The 18,789-nt window shown below is 41.1% G+C and overlaps 1 protein-coding gene and 1 long non-coding RNA gene across 2 annotated transcripts in view; one reads left to right on the top strand and one right to left on the bottom strand.

Annotated features, from left to right (window-relative positions):
- Positions 1 to 11,113, bottom strand: part of GABRR3 (gamma-aminobutyric acid type A receptor subunit rho3) — a 99,590-nt gene extending 88,477 nt beyond the window's left edge. Inside the window, exon 1 of the mRNA XM_048869771.2 lies at positions 10,889 to 11,113. The gene's annotated coding sequence lies outside the window, so the exon portion shown is untranslated. The remainder of the gene's footprint in view (positions 1 to 10,888) is intronic.
- Positions 1 to 13,727, top strand: part of LOC125644993 (uncharacterized) — a 38,901-nt gene extending 25,174 nt beyond the window's left edge. The window contains exon 3 of the long non-coding RNA XR_007359163.2: positions 13,423 to 13,727. This is a non-coding gene — a long non-coding RNA (uncharacterized LOC125644993). The remainder of the gene's footprint in view (positions 1 to 13,422) is intronic.
- Positions 13,728 to 18,789: the final 5,062 nt, after the last annotated feature.

Here is an 18,789-nt window from a genome sequence, read left to right as displayed (position 1 = left end):
GTTACCTAGGGAGGTGGTAGAATCTCCTTCCTTAGAGGTTTTTAAGGTCAGGCTTGACAAAGCCCTGGCTGGGATGATTTAACTGGGATTTGGTCCTGCTTCGAGCAGGGGGTTGGACTAGATGACCTTCTGGGGTCCCTTCCAACCCTTATATTCTATGATTCTATGAATGATGTCTCACTCTCCTGAGGATAACACAGAGAGATAAAGAACGGATGTTGTTTGAACGCCAGCAAACATACACTGCAATGCTTTGTTGTACAATGATTCCCGAGTATGTGCTACTGGCCTGGAGTGGTAAAGTGTCCTACCATGGAGGACGCAATAAGGCTGCCCTCTCCAAAAACCTTTTGTAAAGGCTTTGGGAGTACATCCAGGAGAGCCGCGAATGCCAGGGCAAATTAATCTTTTCACATGCTTGCTTTTAAACCATGTATAGTATTTTAAAAGGTACACTCACCGGAGGTCCCTTCTCCGCCTGCTGGGTCCAGGAGGCAGCCTTGGGTGGGTTCAGGGGTACTGGCTCCAGGTCCAGGGTGAGAAACTGTTCCTGGCTGTCGGGAAAACCGGTTTCTCCGCTTGCTTGCTGTGAGCTACCTACAACCTCATCATCATCATCATCATCTTCTTCGTCCCCAAAACCTGCTTCCGTGTTGCCTCCATCTCCATTGAAGGAGTCAAACAACACGGTTTGGGTAGTGGTGGCTGAACCCCCTAAAATGGCCTGCAACTCATCATAGAAGCGGCATGTTTGGGGCTCTGACCCATTTGCCTCTCTGGTTTTCTGGTAGGCTTGCCTCAGCTCCTTCAGTTTCACGTGGCACTGCTTCTGGTCCCTGTTATGGACTCTGTCCTTCATGCCCTGGGAGATTTTGACAAAGGTTTTGGCATTTCGAAAACTGGAACGGAGTTCTGATAGCACGGATTCCTCTCCCCTTACAGTGATCAGATCCTATACCTCCCGTTCAGTCCATGCTGGAGCTCTTTTGTGATTCTGGGACTCCATCATGGCCACCTCTGCTGATGAGCTCTGCATGGTCACCTCTGCTGATGAGCTCTGCATGGTCACCTGCAGCTTGCCACGCTGGCCAAACAGGAAATGAGATTCAAAAGTTCGCGGTTGTTTTCCTGTCTACCTGGGCAGTGCATCTGAGTTGAGAGTGCTGTCCAGAGTGGTCACAATGGAGCACTCTGGGCTAGCTCCCGGAGGCCAATACCGTTGAATTGTGTCCACAGTACACCAAATTCGAACCGGCAAGGCCGATTTAAGCGCTAATCCACTTGTCAGGGGTGGAGTAAGGAAATCGATTTTAAGAGCCCTTTAAGTCGAAAAAAGGGCTTCATCGTGTGGACGGGTACAGGTTTACATCGATTTAACGCTGCTAAATTCGACCTAAAGTCCTAGTGTAGACCAGGGCTCAGAGACTAACCAATTTATTTGAGCATAAGTTTTCGTGAAGTGAGCTGTAGCTCATGAAAGCTTATGCTCAAATAAATTGGTTAATCTCTAAGGTGCCACAAGTACTACTTTTCTTTTTTTAAAAAGGATAGTATTTTTCAATTCACCTAATACAAGTACTGTTGTGCAATCTCCATCATGAAAGTTGAACTTACAATTGTAGAATTATGTATAAAAAAACATGCATTCAGAAATAAAACCATGTACAATTTTAGAGGCTGTAAGTCCATTCTGTCCTACTTCTTGTTCAGCCAATCTCTCAGACAAACAAGTTTGTTTACATTTGCAGGACATAATGCTGCCTGATTCTTGTTTACAATGTCACCTGAAAGCGGGAACTGCTCGATAACAATCCAAAGCAGAGCAGGCCGACGAATGTTCATTTTCATTATCTGAGTCAGATGCCACCAGCAGAAAGCTGATTTTCTTTTTTTGGTGGTTCAGGTACTGTAGTTTCCACATCAGAGTGTTACTCTTTTAAGACTTGTGAAAGCATGCTCCAGACCTCATCCCTTTCAGATTTTGGAAGGCACTTCAAATTCTTAAACCTTGGGTCGAGTACTGTAGCTATCTTTAGAAATCTCACACTGGTACCTTCTTTGCGTTTTGTCAAATCTGCAATGAAAGTGTTTTTAAAATGAACAATATGTGCTGGGTCATCATCCGAGACTGCTATAACGTGAAATATATGGCAGAATGTAGGTAAAACAGAGCAGGGGACATTCAATTCTCCCCCAAGGTTTCATTCACAAATTTAATGAACATATTTTTTTAACAAGCGTCATCAGCATGGAAGCATGTCCTCTGGAATGGCGGCCAAAACATGAAGGGGCATATGAATGTTTAGCGTATCTAGCACCTTGCAATGCCGGCTACAAAAGTGCCATGCGAATATCTGTTCTTACTTCAGGTGACATTGTAAATAATAAGTGGGCAGCATTATCTCCAAAAAATGTAAACAAACTTGTTTCTTTTAGCGTTTGGCTGAACAAGAAGTAGTACTGAGTGGACTTGTAGGCTCTAAAGTTTTACATTGTTTTGTTTTTTAGTGCAGTTATGTGACAAAAAAATCTATATTTGTAAGTTGCACTTTCATGACAAAGAGATCGCACTACAGTACTTGTATGGGATGAATTGAAAAATACTATTTCTTTTGTTTATAATTTTTACAGTGCAAATATTTGTAATAAAAAATAATATACACTTTGATTTCAATTACAACACAGAATACAATATATATGAAAATGTAGAAAAACATCCAAAATATTTAATAAATTTCAATTGGTATTCTATTGTTTAATAGTGCAATTAAAACTGCAATTAAATTATTTTTTTGAGTTAATTGCGATTAATCAACAGCCCTAATTGGTACATAAATAACCCACTTTTCAGTTCAGTGGTCCAACCAAAAAATTGAACAAAAATACGCAAAACAAACATCTTTCAAAATTTTCAGGGAACCAAAAATGTCAGAAAAAAATCATTTCGGGTTGAACAAAGTGTTTGTTTCTTTCCTTACATTTTTAATTGTAATAAAATTGAAAGAAAGTTTGAAAGAAAGTTGTTTTGAATCGAAAAGTTGAATCGAAAATGTTTTGTCCAGAATTTTTTGTTTCACTGAAACAATTTAGTGAATTTGACCATCCAGGAAAAATGACTAGATGATCTCTTCAGGCTTTAAAATATATGACTCTAATACATCAGTTAGTTAAAAAGGAGACAAAAATTCCCAAAGCATGGAGGAAAGTAAAATGGAAGAAGAGGACAGACTACAACAAATTTGATTACATATAAGTAATTGTTCCTGGTTGCATGTCCTATCTTCTCCCATCCCAGGACAGCTATTCTATTCCAAAACCGCAGTGGAAATGGCAAGAAATTCTGATGATAAATATGGGAAACTGACTTGCCTGAGACATACTCTGAAATACTATCTGGACAAAATCTATTGCTGTAAAAGAGGATATATCTGCTCTAGATGGTAGTGACAGATGACAGTGTTAGGAAAGGAACAAATAGCAGTACTATAAATTTCATCTTTGCCCCAGCTCTTTCTGCCAGGAGACACTAATTTTTCAAATGAATTGGGATTCATACACATATACACCAACCACCACAATGGCCCCAAGTCAATGGTATGGTAGAAAGATTTATGCAAGATATATATAAATTATTACATTGATGCCATCCAAAGAATTCCAGTAAGAATAGCATTAAATACACTTAAGACATAGATCAGTAATATATCCATGCAGAGGTGAGACTTCCATGAAACTAATGTTTAACAGACCACTGAAAATATCCATGTGTATGAAACATAATAGAAATAGCCAATTATGCTCACATTTTGAACAGAGACCAAAAACACTGAAGTCAAGTAGTACGTACCTCAGAAGAGAAACTGTATAACCATTCACCTTTAGAAATGAAGGATATGGGTTGGATGAAATGACCAGTTCAAAGCAAGAATAATTCCATTAAACTCTGTAGTACTGTGGGTAACACAAAGGAAAGGTTCCATAATTGTAGGAGGATCTAGGAGAATACTGCTTAGAAATGCATCTTATTTCAGGAGGTAAATTCACCACATAAAATAGAAATGATTGAAAGATGGCTTCCCAAAAAGGAGTCGGACGTATCTGAGAATTCCCTGATTGAGTGAAATTATATGGCTTGTGTTATGCAGAAAGTCAGACTAGATTATTATAATGGCTCCTTTAGGCCTTAAAATCTATGAAATTCCTTTTGCTCAGGAAGAAAAGGAGTACTTGTGGCACCTTAGAGACTAACATTTATTTGAGCATAAGCTTTCGTGAGCTACAGCTCACTTCATCGGATGCATTCAGTGGAAAATACAGTGGGGAGATTTATATACACAGAGAACATGAAACAATGGATGTTACCATACACACTGTAACGAGAATGATCACTTAAGGTGAGCTATTACCAGCAGGACAGCGGGGGACAAAAACCTTCTGTAGTGATAATCAAGGTGGGCCATTTCCAGCAGTTGACAAGAAGTTGACTTTACATTGGGCAATCCTGATCTGTTATTGATAGATTTTTTTTTTTAAATACACCCAACACAATAGGCTTGGGTGATTGTACATTAATCTGTAAAACGATGTATAAAATACAATAGTCAAACTCAATCCCAATAAATTAACCTAGGAGTTCTGCTATGCAAGAATCCTGAAATCATCCCCCGCTCAGGGAAAAGCATGAACAAATGGATGAGCCAGACACCATATCCTGAATTTCAACAGGCTGCACAAGACCAACAGGGGAAATGAATCTCAGAGTGAAGAGGCCTCCACTGAGAATGCCCTACATTGGGAAGCTCAAATCCAGGAACAGTGGGGGCGGGGGGAAATAAACATGGGGAAATAGTTTCACTTTGTGTAATGACCCATCCACTCCCAGTCTTTATTCAAGCCTAAGTTAACTGTATCCAGTTTGCAAATTAATTCCAATTCAGCAGTCTATCATTGGAGTCTGTTTTTGAAGTTTTTTTGTTGAAGAATTGCAACTTTTAGGTCTGTAATAGAGTGACCAAAGAGATTGAAGTGTTCTCTGACTGGTTTTTGAATGTTATAATTATTGACGTCTGATTTGTGTCCATTTATTCTTTTACGTAGAGACTGTCAAGTTTGACCAATGTACACGGCAGAGGGGCATTGCTGGCACATGATGGCATATATCACATTGATAGATGTGCAGGTGGACGAGCCTCTGATAGTGTGGATGATGTGATTAGGCCCTATGATGGTGTCCCCTGAGTAGACATGTGGACACAGTTGGCAACAGGGTTTGTTGCAAGGATAGGTTCCTGGGTTAGTGGTTCTGTTGGTGTGTGGTTGCTGGTGAGTATTTGCTGCTGCTGGTAATAGCTCACCTTAAGTGATCACTCTCCTTACAGTGTGTATGGTAACACCCATTGTTTCATGTTCTCTATGTATATAAATCTCCCCACTGTATTTTCCACTGAATGCATCCGATTTCGTGAGCTGTAGCTCACGAAAGCTTATGCTCAAATAAATTTGTTAGTCTCTAAGGTGCCACAAGTACTCCTTTTCTTTTTGCGAATACAGACTAACACGGCTGCTACTCTGAAACCGGTCCTTTTGCTCAGAGACTCCTAAGAAAGAAATTGACAAATGATTTAGAGAGTCACGCAGTAAAGCATCCAAGAAAGTCAGAGACAAATAAAACCACCTAGAAGGCTCATTGAAGAAAAGTGGAACTGTTAAAATGATGTATAGAATTTAAAAATAGTTGTTTTATTTATATTATACATTTCTATTGAAGCAAAGTTAGCTAATTGATAGGGGTTTTTTATATGCACTGGAATACTACAAGGGTATAGACAAACGATTGTTGTTTTAAGACAAAGTACTGACAAACGGCTTAATATTAAGTATTCCGAAAAGTCAGATATATCTCAATTATTAAAATGATGATTCTGGTGTTCCAGGGCACCATAAGATTTGAGGTCTGTGCCTTTAAGGATTGTCTGCTTAGTAAAATATCAATTGAGAGCCTAACTTCCTGTTGACTAAAAAGTTCTGTAGGTTATCTAATATCTAAACAGAGCAGACATCCTTACCCCATTCTATCAGTACATATTTAATATTTTTTTCTACTGTACAACAATAAATTGGGTGAGTTCTCTGATCCTTTTCATAATATGCTAAAGAACAACTTTACATTGGGCAATCCTGATCTGTTATTGATAGATTTTTTTTTTTAAATACACCCAACACAATAGGCTTGGGTGATTGTACATTAATCTGTAAAACGATGTATAAAATACAATAGTCAAACTCAATCCCAATAAATTAACCTAGGAGTTCTGCTATGCAAGAATCCTGAAATCATCCCCCGCTCAGGGAAAAGCATGAACAAATGGATGAGCCAGACACCATATCCTGAATTTCAACAGGCTGCACAAGACCAACAGGGGAAATGAATCTCAGAGTGAAGAGGCCTCCACTGAGAATGCCCTACATTGGGAAGCTCAAATCCAGGGACTGTTATAGCACCAGAACTCTCCGCTGATCTCAGCTGTCACTGGGGAGGAACGAAGGAGAGGTTCTCTCTGAGCAATGTCCCACTGGAAATGTCTTGAATTCTGTCCAGAATTAGAAGCCCAACTGTAGTCACTGGAGAGCTATTCACATTGTGGTTAAAACCATGGAGCAGATGGAAAACTGCATTCTGTATCATGCATCTTCTGAGTGGTCTTCTAGCATGACTCTATGTAGGGTTCGTTGAAACAATCTAATCTTGAGGTCACAAAGGCATGAATGACGCTGGTGGGGGAGGAGATGAAGAGAAATGGTTACCGTTGTCTTACCAAACTGTTGACAACTGCTATGTCTGACCACTGAAGTCACATCAGAATCCATGGAGCAGGAAACCATAAGCCACCCTCAGTCCACACACCATTCTGGCAAAGGATGTTCAAATATATTAAACAAACACACACCCCTCCTCTCACACTTCCCGGGAGCTTGCCACACTTTCTAGCCTCACCTCCATCTTTGTCTTGCCTCACCAACTTGCTGTTATAAAAGTCCATATATCCACCCAAAAGTGGGGAAATAAATATATCCTCACCTACTGGATAAAGGAACAGCAATTTCCACTGTGACGGATGTCGTGCACACAGACTTATCTATAAAATCGAGGAGCCCTTTCTCAGCACTGAGGTGCTGCTGCTGTGACGGGCTCACTGAATTTCAGTTACCTAAAAGTACAGATTTTTAAAATGTTTTCTCCAAAATTCTCTCTTCTCTTTCCTGCTTTATTCTATTTTGTTTCTTCCTTAGTCAGAAAATGGAAGCTGTTGGTCCTTGAATGCTGAGCTTGTCCTCCCAATGAACACAATGCCAGGCCAGGGTGTAATTGAGAGAGAAGTTCAGGACTCACTTGATAAATCCAGGACCCTGAAAGGGCTGCTGGCACAATACAAGAAGAAAGGAAATGGGATACTGATCTGATAGGCTGCTATCAAATGACTCAATCACTGCTCCTTCACACATTGTATATGGAAATAAGGGAAGAAAGTCAATTGAAAGGTGTGGCTTTCCAGTGAGCACTCACTCTCTCTCACACATACCACACCCACATTTCCAAATTGCCATGGCTGTTTCAATTGGGATGATCAATGGATGTTCAAATAAGGGCAATAAAAAACAATTATGTGGCAGAATTTGGCGATTCCTGCGGCATCCACCACACTTTTAAAATAAAAGCACTTTATAGATGGCTCTTCCCTTTGATACTGATTTTGATGCATTCTCTGACATTTTGCATTCTTAGTGGTAACTTGGTCTAGTTTGTTGGGTTTTACATATATACACCCACAATACTGAGTCCATGAAGTCTAACTCAGCTGAAACTGAGAAGAGAGAAAACCATATCCAGGCAAACACTGAACCTAGAAGACAAGAAATAGAATTTTAATTGCTTCTGGTGCTGCGTTTGACCCTGGGGTCTAAGACATTTCTAAGATTAGGTCCTAAAGTCAGATAACCCAACAGATATAACTGAATTCACCCAAAAGGTGATGAAATGCTGGGGATTGCTTCAGAAGCAGGGGAGAGGATCACTGAGAATTATAAATAAATATTGGTTTTGGATTTACACCCCAGGTTTTCCAGAGCAAGCAAGAGAAGGTGCTTTTCTTCCAAAGAACAGATGAATTCCTCCATTGTCTGCATTTCTGAGTGAGCAATGCTGAGAAAGAATCTAACAGCTACTAACTCCTTTCAACCCTTCCTGCAGGACCTAGGTGCAGGGGTGGATTAGGATTTTGTGACGCCCCGGGCCAGAGCAAGTGGGGGCCCCTCCCCACCCCTTCTGCCTGCAGTCCCTCCTGCCTCCCTTCCCAGCACTCCTGCCAGGGAGTGTGGTCAGAGCCCGGGGGCTTGCCCCGCTCAGTCCACCCACCCCCCATGCTGGGCGGGTGGAGTGGGGCAAGTCCCCACCACAACTGGAGCCCCAGGCGGGTGGAGTGGGTCATGGGGGCACCCATTTTTCCAGGGCCCCCTTGGGACGGGCCACTTTGGCCCAGTGACTAATCTGCCACTAGCTAGGTGAACACATGGAAATTACTGATTTTTTCATAATATCTTTCAAATACTTTCATTTAAAAATACTGACTTTCTGGGGGGCTTGTTTCAATAAATATTTTATCAAATTTATATTAAAGAAAGCAAATAAATGAATTAAATTAAAGTTACAAGTAGTAATATTCACTCAGCCAAAAAATGGCTTCCTTCACACTCTCCTGGTCAGAGACGGATTTTAAAACTCACACCACAATCAGCCTCCTGGGACTCTGGAATCTTTCATTTAAGAAATATTCCAAAAAGGAGATGCACCTCTGACACGTGAGAATATACTACAGGGAGATGAGTACTGTGCACGCATACAATAAGCAAATCAGAAGATTAAATTTTAAATAAATTTTTTCAGCCACTTCCACATGCTTTTTGTGTTTGCTTCCCATAAGGATTCATGCAACTGAATTATGCTTGTGAAAAGCAAACGTTAGGTTGCATGCTCAAATACTTTAACACTGAATTATGAATTAATTTATGCTAGAAATTTGATTTGGGACTGAACCTACAAAGTGCTGCTTGACTATTGAAGTTAGTCATATCTTTTAAACATGCCTCGTTTTAGTCCCGACATTACCTAGCATTTCACGCAAATATAGTATCCCTTCACTCTTATTGCTGCAAGTTAGAAACAAAGAATGACAAAACTGACGTTATAGAAAGTTCACACAGTGCTTTGAAGATGTAAAGTCTATAGATATCTTAGGTATTCATATGATCCCCCATTACTGAAACAGCTATGCCTCTCACAATACCCTCAAAATACCCCTATGAGGTAGGGAAGTGCAGTCATCCCCATTGTTCTGATGCTCAGAAACTACACTGCAATCAGAGGGGTTGTAGACATTCCTGAGCTAGCTTTAATATAACTAGCTTGGGTACCACAGCAGTGAAGACATGGAGGCATGGGCTAGTTGCCTGTGTATGTACCCAGGCTCCCTGTTGGGCTTATACTCAGGGGGCTAAACCTGCTGCAGGTCATGCCGCCATGGCTTCACTGCTAGCTCAGTAATGTCTGCACATGCTGCAATCATACCTGTGTGTGTGTTGCAGATATACCCTCAATGATGTGCCTAAAGTCACACAGGATGTCTGTGATTAAGTTCAATTCTCTGCACTCACTCCCACAGCAGTGGCTGCTGCCCTAACCATTAGGCCATACTTCTGCTCTAACGTATCATACAAGTGCCAGGCGTCATTCATGTATTTGTTGTGTATAAACACGTGAGCGGTAAATGTGCACATAAGGGGATGCGCGTCTGCACATCTGTTAAGGATATATCTTGCAAGTGCTAAATCTTTCAGGTGACAAGGTGTCTCTCTGAGCCACAACCCTGGTAGTGGACCATGTGGATGGCTCCTTATGCACATACAGCTCTGGGCACAGCTCTGCCCTGTTTGCTTAAAGCCTTTCAGAACTGAGTTGAGCTTCCTGATTTCTCTTATGCCTGTACCTAATGTAACAGGTTTTGAGGGTAGACAAATTTGTACTGCTTATTCTCCTCTACACCTCTTAATCAATATGCAGTACTACAAAGGCATAACAAATCAAGAGACTGTGTGTACACAATAGTAATGAAAACAAAAGAACAGCCATAATACACACATAAACATAAAGCTATGGGTCTCAGCAAAACCAGAATTCTTCTAACCAATATTTCCCGGTTTAGACATGGGAGCATCTCCGATAAATCTGTTTTTACTAACTCACCCCACCATGCTCAGACCTTCTACATTTATGACAGCATTGTGTGTCATTGCAGGATTTATGAATTTCTGTATCTACCCTTCTTTTAAAGAGCTCACCCACTGAGTTGAAATCCCTAATAAAACCTACACACTCTATGGTATATTTCTCTCAGACAGTTTAATTTCATCTGTATGACAGCCTCCATTCCAGAATTTAGCCCAAAAGATTTTTAAAACCCCTACATCCTAGTGAGTTACCATGACAACTCCTGTATGTGACCTTCAAAATGTCAGATGCAGGTCCTAATTACATCTAACAAATGCAACTGCATCACAAAGAGAAATAGTTAAAGTCTCATTATAAAATATGTTTATATCTGAGAAAGAAAATTTCAAAAAAAGGTTATTTAGTCACTGAATTCAATAGTTTATAGGATTCATTATAAATCAGATACAAAAAGCTCAAGACTGTTGTACCAGTAAAATAGTCCCATTCAGAGCTGTAATTCACATAATGAAGTTGTGATTAAATCCGTGCATTAATCTTTTTACACATTTACTTTAGAAAGGATATGAACAATAAAAACTGCCTCTTTAAGACCAATTTACTTACAACCAGATCCCTGCACCTTCAGGTGGCATCCACGAACAATATTATCCAGTTATGCAGTCACTTATATAGTAGGTGGGTGTCCCCTATCTATCCATTACCCCAAGATACACAGCCATTCCTTGTTACAATTTAAATTTGATTTAAAACCTTTTGAATTGCCTCATATTTATCTACTCATTTCATCAGATAAATACTGGAGCAATGACAGAAGGGTGACAGAGTTTGTTCCTTTATGATTTACAGATAATCCCAAACTGCGGTGATGTATCTCATAACCCTGGTGGGGAATCTTGGCATGGTGGTATTAATGCAGATGAATTCTTGCCTTCATTCCCTGGTGTACTCTTTCCTCAGTAACTCATCCCTTCCGGACACCTGTTGTTCCTCAACTATTACTCTCAAGATGTTAGTGAACTTCTTAGTGGAGAAAAAAGCCATTTTCTTCTCTGGCTGTATTACATAGTTTGGTTTCCTGTGTAGCTGTGCAACTTCAGAGTGCCTCCTTTTTGTAGCAATGTCATACAACCCTTATGCAGCGCTAAATAACCCACTGCTTTATAGAATGGCCATATCCAGCTGACTGTATCAAGCTGGTAATCAGCTTGTGTATCATTGGATGCCTCAATGCCACGCTGCATATGAGTGGTATTTTTAACTGAGATTATCTTTCTGTGGCTCCTCACTCTCAATGGTCTCTTCAGGGATATCTGACACTTCCATCAACAAACTAATTATTTTTATCTTTGGTGACCCGATCCAGGTCTTCACTATTTCTACCATCCTTGTCTCTTACATTTACATCCTCCCCACCACCCTGGGAGTGAAATCACCAGAGGGGAGATGGAAAGCTTTTTCCACCCATGCATCAGACCTGCTCTCTGTTTCGCTCTTTGTGTACATACAACTGAGATCCAGCTACTCACTGGATTGTGACCTGGAGGGCTTTTATACGATCCTAATCCCTGTTGAACCCTTTCATTTACTGCCTGAGAAACAAGTGAAAGAGGCCATGAGCAAAGTGAGAGAGAAATATTTTTCCAATGAAAGAAGTCAGGTTTTTTAAAAAAAATTAACTTCCTCTTAAAATTATCCATAAAGTAATGAAATAGTTAAAAAAAAATAAGACTGTCTCTAGTTAAAATACTCAGCACTTATTTATCAAAGATTCGCAAGAGGACCCAGGCTTTCAGAACATTCCTGATACTGGAAACATTTAACCCGTCCATCGAAAACTCTTTTAAAGGAGCATAACGAGGGATTATTTGGAAACGATGCTTTCATGGCACTTGTGTGAAAATGGTGCTAAAACCCCCAAATAGGTAAAAAAGCCTATTTCCCTTCACAGTGCCAAGAACTTGAATTATTTTAGGCCACACTTTGTTCTTCCAAATGCTCAGAAAAGGAGACAGAGTGACAATCCTGGGACTGAAAGCCCTTTTTTTAAATGCACAGAAATGTTCCAGAGCAGTAGTGACTGTGCAGACATCCATGTGTATGAATCATCTTCAGGGTGAACAATTTGTGGGGGAGGAGGGTAAGTAGGAGGGTACTACAGTCTTCACATTGATTCAGTCCTTGACATCTGTGCTCACAGAACCAATTAAGATAGCAACAATGGAGACATGTCCACTGGAAACTGGGCTGAAAGGCCAACCCATGTAACATATACTGTTAAAAGGGCATTAGACTTTGGTTACTATAAGCCTGGGCTGGTGAGGCTAGTTTCTTCTAGGTAAGCATGAGGAATTTGTAGGAAAATTAAGACTAGATGGGAGAGAGACTTGGAGGAAATAGTATACAAGAGATGAATGAGGAACATCCTGAATAGATATTTGAGCAAATAAAAACACTCTACAGAACAAAAGGCCCACTTTAAAAAATGTGAATAGAAAATACTACGTGGCACATGAGCAGCTGCATTAAACTAGAAATAAACATCAAAAGATTTACAAAATGTGGGGCTCCAGTAGCTGCTTTCTGATGTGGGGATAGCGAGTAATGTGGGGTACTTGACGTGAGGATAGTGAGTAATCCAGAACTTCCTTGATCAGGTGACAGGACTTTTGGAACACATGCTGCAGATCTGGTATTTGCATTTGTCACAAATGTATTGGATCGGTTCAGCAGATATGTTAAAGGTTAAGGTGTTGCCCTAACTAGATGGTGACTATGAAGAGAGCATGATGCCACACAAGGTAAAAGCATGATACCATGAGCAAGAGACTAACTGAAAGAACTTGATGCATGGATGTTCATCCCCCAGGAAGTACAAGCTCTCCAAAATTATCCTTAAATATTTACATTACAGTGGTGCCATGAGGTCCTAATGAGGATTGGATCTCCATTATGCTAGACACTATACAAACACATCAGAAGATATGGTCTGAAATTGGCAACATTTTGAAAAGGAGAAGTCACTTTTGACCTTCTTTGTGACTCTCTAAAATACCTTTCATGAAGGTGAGCTCACTGAAATCTAAACCTTTGCTTTTCACTGTTGCTGACTGTTTTAACCTGCTGCCTTCCATGTACAGATGCCTGATAGCACAGCTGCAGCATCAGCGGGGCTGCGCTATTATGTTGCTGGGAGGATCAGAAGAAGTGGCCAAGTATCTAGAACCATCAGCTGAGACAGTCGATGCAAGTCAGAGAAAATGAGGTGCTCATTTTTTCCAGCCTTAATTCCACAAAAACACTTAAAAATCATTGCATCCCTCTGGGTTTATTGATATCTTAAACTATCCTGATCTTTTTCAGAGAATGTTAGTTCTCCAAATTTACAAGTTTTGCTTTCACTGTTTAGGCATGTATATTGCTCACTGTATGTATAATAAATAGTTTTGTGCTCTGATAAATATTGATTTGTCTCTGACCTTGCTGCTGAACACAAGGGAAGGACTTTAGAAAATAACTACTGTTTAATAGGAAGTTCTGAAACATGACATTTAGAAACATTGCTGCATTTATCTTTCGCAGTATATTATTTTCTAGGGATTCTTGGGGCTAAGTGAAGCAATGGCAAAAGCAACTTAAAACACACCTATTTTCTATTTTTCCTAAGAATTAGGAGACCTACAGTAGTGACCTATGAAGTTCTCCCATGGAGGACAAGGCATATTAATCTATATATTCAAGTTAAGAGGAAACAAGAGTATCATACTGGTATATATACTTCAAAGAGATATATTTGTACATTTTGTACCCAATTAATTGGTTGTATGCCCTATACTAAGCTTTTTAACTTACCCCCCATGAGATGGTGGACCAGGAAATGTCAGAAAGTTTCACACTAATATGCCACTTGAAGAAAAGTCTTGGAATTTTTTTGTTTTTAAATAAGGATTTAACACTGGCTGGGGGAGGGGGGGGGAGTGTGAAGTGGAATTTTATCTTAAAGCATTTTTGAAAAAAGACTCACAAATATGTATATCAAACATTATCTTATAATATGAAATGGCAAAAGTTATTCATCTCCAGAAGCACAGGCTTATAATAGAAACACCATGTGCTCTAGCTAGCACCCCTGGTGTGAGCAGTCACAGCACATCACCTCAGTGCTCTAAAATCTTTGCTTCCATCATCAGGGGTTCATGTATAAATAGGTTAACAATGGCATCAAAATAATGGAAGAGAAGGCTTTATTTTATTAAGCCTTTATTAAGAGCAGAATTTATTTTAAATATGCTGTATGGGTTCTTTAGTTCAAAACTAAACAAACTTTGTTCTGTTAAATCTCTTATTACAAAAATACGCTATTCTAAGGTAATAGCATAAAACAGCAGCATTTCTACTGTAAGCTGTTGGACTTAGAAAAATTGTTCTAGAATACCTTGTTTTATATTTTTTAAATAAGGCAAAATATGGACTCCATTCCCCAGTCTTTATATGAGCAAAGCTGTCATGGGATTCAAGAGGCTTTTCCATGGTCCCCAATCACCACAATATCTCAGCACTTCAGTAAACCTAATGAATTTATTCCCTGCAAGGTAGACAAGTACAGTTTGGATTTCACAGCTGGGGAATCAGTGAACACAAATTAACAGGGAAAGCATCAAAGAGGTTACTCTTTGCCAGCTCTTCAGAGCTTTGGGCATTCAAAAGAAGGGGGTATTTTCAAAATAGATTGCGGGAAGCCCACATTTTTTGGAAATATGCTCTCATTTCTGTTTGCCCAAGGTGTCTCGGTGCACAGGTGGAGCTGAGTGCCCCACAGTGGAATACGTTTACTTAAAAAATTGGGCAATGGGGAAAATGCATTTTCTTATCCTCCCCCACTCTCAGACACTCATTCTTTCCTGCCACCAGCTAAAAGGTTCTCAAGCCACAGGTTACTTTCTCCTCACTTCCCTTAAAAAAAACAAAAACAAAAAAACCCCATCACTTACTTTGGCTTCCTCTCTCTCTTCTCATATGCTGTCATCTTGGATCAGTTCCCATAATGTGTTGCAACAGCTTCAGAAAGCATACCAATTTTCCATCCTCTCCTCTTCCCCTTACAGACTTCATGACTCTCCCCATATTACTCTGCCTTCCAAAAAACCCTAGCGTCTCCTCCAAGACCTCTCTGTAGACTCTCCTCCCCACAAATCCCAGTCTGTTCTCTACCAAACCCCTCACTTTCTCCTTTCCCAACCTCACCTCATTCTCTGTTTCCCCTAAATCTCCATTGTCTCTAAAGATCCCCAGTCCCTCCTCTCCCGGTCCACCCCACTGACATCTCTTTTCCCTTTCCAAATTCCCTCCACCTTCTCTTCTCCCTCTCCCCAAATTCCCCAGCCTCTTCCCTCTCCTCCAAGGCCCCTCCCTCTCCATTTTTACCTCTATTCTCTTCACTTTCTTCTGTTGCTCCTTCCTCCCAAATCCCTCCACTCCCTCCTCCCCAAATCTCTCTCATTCCTCTTCACCCCCAATTTCTTCTACTTCTCTCAATAACTCCTCTTCAAATCCTCTAGTCTCTGCTCCCTCATCCCAAATCTCCCTCCAGTCCCTGCCCCCCATTTCCCCTCCATCCCTGGCACCTATTTACTACTCCTTGATTCACTCCCTTTCTCCCTTGTCCCTTATTGATGATGGCCCCCATCTCCCCCAGTGCTATCCTTTCCCTCTGTCATGCCCCTTCAAGGTCAACAATCTGCCCAGCCCGGTGTCCCCATTACTCCTGTCTTCCAAATATTCCCAGCAAGTATCTTGGGCATCAGTGCTAACTCCCTGTCACCCTACCCTGTAGGTCTATTCACTTATCCCAGCCCCCACCCTCCTCTACCACCCTTAGAATTCCCCCTATCACTCTCCTCTGGAGCCCTTACTTCCCTCCCACTCTCCCCAAGTCCCCCTGGCATTCCCCTTACTTCCCTCAGGCCCACCTGCATCTCCCTCTCTCTTGCAGCCAACTTCCCCTTTGCTGGTCTCTCTCTGCCACTCCTCACTCTGCAGATGTTATTTTCCATGATCTGTCAGCCCCTGATGTCTGCCTTTAAAGAGCAAATGGGGGGAAGAGGAAGGAGTCGCTGCTCTTCCATGGTCAGCCAGGAGTTGTTCACCCACTGGCCTTCTGCAGAGCAGGAAGAGGAGGAGCCCGGGCAAGAAAGGAGTCACAGCTGTGGCCTCTGCCTGTCCAGCAGAGGGACAGAGTAGCCCCTACTGACAGGGGGACTAGCTGCAGCTATATCCTGCCTATTGCGCCTAACTAAACAGGAGAGAGTGATGGTGGCAAGAAAGGGAAAAGGGTGTGTGCTGAGCATGGTTACACAAAGCAGCCTCATTCTTTTTTCCTCAGCTTTGCCTTCTCTCTTTCCTCCCCTCCACAGACAGACAAAAATGGGGAGAGGGAAGAAGACAAAGTCATACGCACCCCTTCCTCCCACCTGAAAGTCAGAGGAGTTGCCCCTTATGACAATACCCAAGGAGATCAGCCTTGGAATTTTCAAAACTACGGTCCCCCAGTCAGCTGGTGTTGGTCTCCCTAATTCTAAGCATCACAGTTTCCACATCCAAAGGGAATTGAGTTACTTCAATAATCCCTGCATATGATGGATACCTGTTGCCTACTAGCAGAGCAGAAATACCTTATCAGCACCTGAACCAGTACAAAAGCTTCAGAAGTACATGGAGAATAGCAATGATGTTATTTGCTATGCAACAAAAGGGCCAGTTGCTCCCCCACCGCGAATTTTCATAGGTCTATATGCTACACTATTCCTTCCACTGTATGTGCCCCATGACTTTGCAGGATAAAATATAATCACGTATAGTGTTCTATATGCTGACTCAACTTTGCCCTTCACACCCCTTCCCCCAAATTTTTCTGAAATGACACTTGTGGAGGAAGTGTCCTTACATAACCAATGGGTACAGAGTGGGTGTGTCCATGTGAGACTCTGGTTTGTCTGTGGAGCTATGAGGGCTGGACAGTACAGTGGCTCAATACCACAGAGGAGTCCAAGTCTTGCTATCTTTGTAAACAACATGTCTTTCATGGTATTCAAAGGAGAACAGGTTATGACGACAAACCAGACCGCATACATACCTTGCAACAGAGCAAGGAAAGGATTTTGCTCACTTGCTAGGAGCCTAACTGCAAAGGAGCAAAATCAGGAAAAATGAATGTCAGTGATTTAAAAATAATAATCAGTGTTTTCACAATAATTATCTAATAACTCCTCTGTGACTTACCTCTTTGTGATTAGGAGTTGCTAATCACAGTGCTGGCCAGTGAATGCCCTGAGTATAGGTGTAAGCAAAAGGTGGGGGTAGGACGGGATGGAAGGATCTGAGTGCCCAGCAATGGGCAGGATTTTTTAAAATATTAATTCAGAATTTCCTGGTTGCTCAGGGCTGGACAGAAATACCTACAAGAGCTATACTAGCACATGTAAACAGACAATTTACATATGCTAATGAGGCATGGACATCCTCGTGGAGAACAGTGTAAAAGTAGGCTATTTTCAGACAATAATAGAGTGTGTCCAAACATGCAAGATGGTGGTAGCAGTATCTTCTGGTGCAGGCACAGGTGAGAAGGGAAATGGCAAAGAAAATAAGGGGGTTCAAGGAAAGCCCCACTACAGAATCCAGAAACGGACATCTTATTACAGAAATGACCGTACTCAAGATGGAGCTGCTACGTAAGCTCTCCAGAATCCCTTCTGCCAAGAATAAAAAGACTGTGGCTCAGATTGTAAACTGCATAAATGTTGGGTGGCAGAATGAGGAACAGTGGCATACTCGTGAGAGTGTTTAGCCACCACAGCCATGGAAACCGAAGCATCTCTGCATAATGTGTAGTTATTCCTGGGATAGGTATATTTCCTATTTTTTCAGGCTGTATATCTCCCCTTGGTCCATTCAGAGCTAGGTGTGTTATCTACTGTGCTCAGTACAGATAGGAAGTCTGCCCTGGCATAGAATTCCTGCATAATTTGGTTGCTCCCAAGTTATCAGGGCGCATAGTGGCTTGAGCACTCCAAGGGGGAGGGGTAGAGGCACAGTGGAGAAGATGGACACTCAAAGAGTAGCAGTTTCAGAAACTGTTCCAGATACTCAAAAGTTAATCCTTTGAATGCCCAAATCCCACTAAACCCCATGAGCACTAAAACTGCTGTCGTGCCTAGCCAAGCTTTTCAAAATATGTTAGCCTAAATAACTTACCAAGATCACACAGTAAGTCTGTAGCAGAGTCAACTTCCAGACCCCAGATCTGTCCGAATCCCGTCCAATGTTATAACTACAATGCCATTATTCAGTATTATGGGAGTTTTATCTTCATAAATACTGCAGGATTCATTTATTCTATTTAAAAATATATGTCTGTTACTAAAAATCTATGGGCACATATAAAAAATTGAACATAATATAGGACTTCTGTAACTAATTGGGCCTTTTTCATCTTAACTAGCTTTTAA

Source organism: Caretta caretta, chromosome 1 (assembly GCF_965140235.1).
Source record: "Caretta caretta isolate rCarCar2 chromosome 1, rCarCar1.hap1, whole genome shotgun sequence".
Lineage (NCBI taxonomy): Eukaryota > Metazoa > Chordata > Testudines > Cheloniidae > Caretta > Caretta caretta.
This window is presented reverse-complemented; position numbering and strand designations above follow the sequence as displayed.